The sequence below is a fragment of the Fukomys damarensis genome, unplaced genomic scaffold (assembly GCF_012274545.1).
Source record: "Fukomys damarensis isolate Sample0158 unplaced genomic scaffold, DMR_v1.0_HiC HiC_scaffold_23, whole genome shotgun sequence".
NCBI lineage: Eukaryota > Metazoa > Chordata > Mammalia > Rodentia > Bathyergidae > Fukomys > Fukomys damarensis.
Window position 1 is genome coordinate 8565164 of NW_022900935.1, and position 5122 is coordinate 8570285.

Consider the following 5122-nt stretch of genomic DNA (forward strand, 5'->3'; position numbering starts at 1 on the left):
CACTTCTAGGTGCATACACGAGGGTTGAAAGCAGGAACTCCAACAGATATCTGTGCCTGAATGTTCATAGCAGCATTATTTATAGTATCTAAAAGATGGAAACAATTCAAATGCCCATCAATGGATGAATAGGTATACAAAATGTACTACAGAGATAGGTGTGGTGGACTACTTAAACCCAAGAGTTTGAGGCTAGCCTGCTAAACACAGCAAGACCCAGTACCAAAAATAAAAAACAAGGCCGGGGATTTAGCTCAGTGGAGCTGCACCTGCCTCTCAAGCTCAAGGTCCTGAGTTTGATCCCTGGTCCATCCCACCAAAATAAATAAATAAAAATAATAATAAAAAACAAATAGAAAAACCAAGAAGCTGGGTGTGGCAGCACAGCCATTTAATCCTAGCACTTAGGAGGCTGAGGCAGGAGGATCACAAGTGTAAGGGCAGTCTGGGCTATGTATTGAGTTCAAGGCCAGCTTGTATTGGCCTGCCTCAAAAACAAAACCCAAAAAACAAGTTACGATGTAATATATACATAACAAATGTATTATATACACAAAATGTATTATATATACAATAAACAGAAATTTTGGTACATGCTTCAACACGGGGACAGTATGTTACATGCAAGAAGTCAGATGTAAAAAAAATGAATGTTTGTACTTACATGAGGTACCTAGAAAAAAATTCATAAAAATAAAAAGTAGAATGGTGGTTACCAGAGACAGAAAGGGGACAGGGATGGGAATTAATGTTTAATGTGTAAAGTTTCAGTATGGAATGATGAAAAATTCTGGCGATGTACTTTAAATTGGTTATAAATGGTTAAATTAAAAAAAAACAAAACAGCAACAACAAAAACTTTTACTACTTGCTCTCCCTAGCATAAGATAAAACCCAAGAGCCTCAATTTGATTTTTTGTAGCAGGGATTAAACAGTGCCACTGCGCTAAACCCCAGCCCTCAATTTGATTATATCGTCCCACGAGTCATCTTCCTTTCCCTTTTACTGTTTTCTTAGCTGACCTCTTGCTCCTTTGTGGCCACCTATATACAACGTGCTTTTTACCAATTCTACTCAGTTTTCAAGGTCCAGTTCAAGGTCACCTCCTTGCAAATCTTTCCTGAGCCCTTCTCCCTGGCTATTTCATACTACTTTAGGTGGTAATAATCTCTTCCTTTTTTGAATTCGGACAACGTACAACTTGTATAGCTCTCTAGTACTAATTGTTTTTCTTTTGGATCAAAGTTGCCACATAATGGAATGGAGGGGTGTAGCGTAAGGAAATCTAGCCTGGCATCCAGACAGGTCTGTAAGATGCAATAATTTTAGAGAATTTATCATTGGGTCCAGAACTGATATTTAACTTTGCAAAGTCAGGCCTGATTCTAACAGAAAGCAGGGAGTGGAACAACTTACTCAGGGGAGTAAATCTTGTATTCACTAAGTTCACAAAAACTGATATTTATATAAACCAAAATCTGATTTACAATGAAAGATACAATTATGTATAAAAGAGAAAAAAAGCTGGTTGGCACACACCTGTAGTTTCTACTCAGAAAGCAGGGGTGAGTCCAGGAGTTGCATTATATAAACACTTCCATCTAAAACAAAACAAAACTAGAATCCTGTAGGTGGTGGATTACTTAATTTTGTCCCTATGGGCAAGAGATTTGCTAGGTGAATATAGAATCACATCAGGAAAGCAAGCTGGTTTTAAGAAGCATTTCTTAGTCAAGGCAGTCTGATATTCTTATCCACCATGCAGATGACACAGACAAGGAAATCCTAATGTACAAGCTGGCTTGACTGAACCAGAACCTAAAGGAGCAATGTCAGTGTTAGCCTCTATGACTGTTTATTTTGAATGCTGCTGTAGCCCATCAAGCCCTTTGGGTCAAACAATCTCTCTCCAAACAGGATTGGCTGGTAAGATTGATTAGACTTCCATTTAAAAAATTACAATCACATTTGCCTTCTTGATTCCTCCCATACAACTGATCATAGTTTGATTTGGTTTTTATCATGTTTGTAAACAAGCTCTTGGAGGTTTACCTCCAGGGAATTTCCAGGTCATATTAGATTAGGCAAGCTAGGTTATGCTGCAATAACAACCAAAACAATCTCAGAGGCTTACAGCAAGTTTATTTCTTGTTTACATTACATTATATGTCATATGTGTTAGCTGCTGCTCTCATGGCAGAGGAAAAATGTATGGCTGAATCATGGAATGAAAAGTGGTTCAGACCATTTCTACTCACATCTCCTTGATCAAAACTAGGCCAAATTGGGCATGGTAGCACACACCTGTAATCCCAGGATTCTGGGAAGCTGAGGCAGGAGGACTTCAAATTCAAGCCCAACCTGGGCAATTTAGCAAGACCCTCTCTCAAAAAATAAAAGACTGGGATATAGCTCAGTGAGAAGGCCCTGGGTTCAATCCTCAGCACCAGAAATAAAGCAATAAAAAACACACTAATTTGTGCTGTTTCCTACACATTATACATTTTTTTTTCCATTTTCATTCCACTGCTTTAAAACATCTTTTGCAAACATAGTATATATGATAATTATTCAACATTTGTAGAAATAGAGCTTTTTCTCTTATTTTGGAGGTGTGTGCTAGGGATTGAACTCGGGTGCTCTACCACTGAGCCACAGTCCCAGTCTCTTCAATTTTTTTGAGACAGGGTTTCAACAAGTTGCCCAAGGTGGTCTTAAACTTGTCATCCTCTTGCTTCAGCCTTCCAAGTAGCTGGGATTACAAGCATTTGTCACCACAACCACCAAGATAGCTTTTTTCCTCTTAAATTTCTCTATGCACTTAACACATCATTTGAGTCTTCATTTTTATTGTCAGTTCTCATGTTTGAGAATGTCATTATTATCATTAATCCCTTTATAACACTTGTAATTTATAAAACACTCATATTTCTACCTGAAATTTCCAGGTGGTAGGGACTAGATCAATTTACAGATAAAGAAACTGAGGTGTTTTATAGCTAGTTACATTGTTTATTCATTTATCAAACATTTATTAAGTGCCTAAAGTACGATTTATTAAAGGTGGTGATGAAAACCATTTTTCTGAATGCAAGGGACAAGATCTATTCAACTACTCTCAATTACTTTAAGACCACAGTAAAAAACCCCGAAGGATGGAAATACTACTACTCTGTTGACTTTATTGTCGTTGGCTTTAAATTCCTGGGGTCAAGCCATCCTCCAGCCTCAGCCTCCCCAGGTATTGTGTTAATCTAATCATTGAGAACCCATGCAACAGCAATTAAAAAAAAAAAAAGTCCAAGGTTGTCAAATTCAAGGTTACTGAGCTGGGTGTGGTGGTACACACCTGTAATCCCAGCATTCTGGAGGCTGAGGCAGGAGAATGAGGCCAGTGTGGGTTACATAGTGAGTTCAAGGACACCCTGAACTACATAGTGAGAGACCCTGTCTCAAAAAACAAAAACAAACAAAAAACAAAGTTACTATTAGCAGAGGAAAGTCCCATTCATCTTTGTGCTTACTACCTAGCAGTGTCTCACTCTAGGTAATTCTGTTCAATACACATTTGATAAATACACCAGCAGGCTTTATAGTTATTCAAATTTAGTTCGACTCCTACTAATTGTGGGTCTTTTTTTGTACTGGGATCAAACTCTGGACCTTGTGCTTGTGAGGCTGGCAGCAGAACCACTGAGCTAAATCCCTGGCCAGTTGTGGGTTTTTGTGATCAAGCTATCTAACCTTTTGAATTTCATTTTTTTTTTTTAATTTCAAAAAAAAGTTTTTGAGACAGGGTCTCACTATGTAGTTGAGACTGACCTGGAACTATGTAGCCCAGGATGGTCTCAAACTCACAGTAATCCTCCTGCCTCAGCCTCCTGAGTGCTAGAATTACAGGAGTATGCCACCACGCCAGGCTGAATTTCAATTTTTCTTATCTAAGGCTGGGTATGGTGGGGATTACATCGCTGTAATCTCAGCACTGGGGAGGCTGAGGCAGGAGGATCACGAGTTCCATGTTAGCCCTGCCTACAGAATTTAAGGTCAGCCCTAACTACGTGGTATGACCCTGTCTCAAAAAGCCAAAAATAAATAAATAAATAAAATGGAAATTATACTGCCTTTGGATGAAGTGGTTTTGTATATAAAATAAATGGGAAAAAGATGCTCATTGCAAATGTAGTTTCTAATTGTCTTTGATGAAGTTTTTACTTTGTATTCAGATGAGAAAAACAATATCTTTGTCGACATAAAGTTACTAGCTAACCATTCTTTTTTTTTTTTTTCCCCCCTGGTACTGGGGATCGAACTCAGGTCCTTGCTCTTGCAAAGCAGGCGCCAGAATCGAGCTAAATCCCTGGCCCCTAGCTAACCATTCTTGAAAAGTACAGTTCTCCATTCTAGAGCTTAGGTTTTACAGCTTTGGTGTTAAAGGCCCTGTAAAATAAATTCATAAGAATTTATAGTGCCTACAGCAAACTTTACTAGGTCAATCTTTCTTCACATGTAACCTTCGTCCTCTCCAGATTAAACCAAAACAATCCCCCACAAAACTCATTTCGTAGAACTGAAAAATCCCGCACCACACAGACCTCGGGGATCCAAAGACCTTTGGAGGTCACCTGGCAACGCCTCGGAGCCCCTGGAGGGAGGCAGGGACAGAAAACTCTCAGCTCTTTCCGCCTCTGTCCACGCCCCTTCCTACATCTCGCGAGACCTGAAGAAGCAGCTTCTGCGCACTACAGTACTTTGGGAGTCTAGGCGCCAAGGGGGGGGAGGGGAAAGGGGAGACAGTGCAAACGGTGTGGCCGCCATCTTGTTTGTGGCCCTGCTCCGTGCGCGCTCCGTTCTCCGTGACGTACGCTTCCCCCTCCCCTCCGCTGTGCCCGGACCCCTGCCTTGCCCAACGCCGCGGGAGTGCGGGGGCGGCTCTTAGTCTTCAGTGGACTCAGCCGTAGAGGTGTGTATGTGGGAGCTTCGGTGAGAGGGTGAGAGGGGCGGCAGCGGGGGGAGGGGCAACGCTTCCCGCCTTCCACGGAGACCTCACTTCCCCTTTGCGGCGTCTGCTGCCTCTCGTTCCGGCCTGCCGCCGCCATATTATGTCCTCGTCAGGGCCGC

General features: G+C 41.2%; 1 protein-coding gene across 1 annotated transcript in view; it reads left to right on the forward strand.

Annotated features, from left to right (window-relative positions):
* The first annotated feature begins 4773 nt into the window (after nucleotides 1-4773).
* Nfyc (nuclear transcription factor Y subunit gamma) overlaps nucleotides 4774-5122 on the forward strand; it is a 65107-nt gene continuing 64758 nt past the window's right edge. The window contains exon 1 of the mRNA XM_010625929.3: nucleotides 4774-4964. The gene's annotated coding sequence lies outside the window, so the exon portion shown is untranslated. The remainder of the gene's footprint in view (nucleotides 4965-5122) is intronic.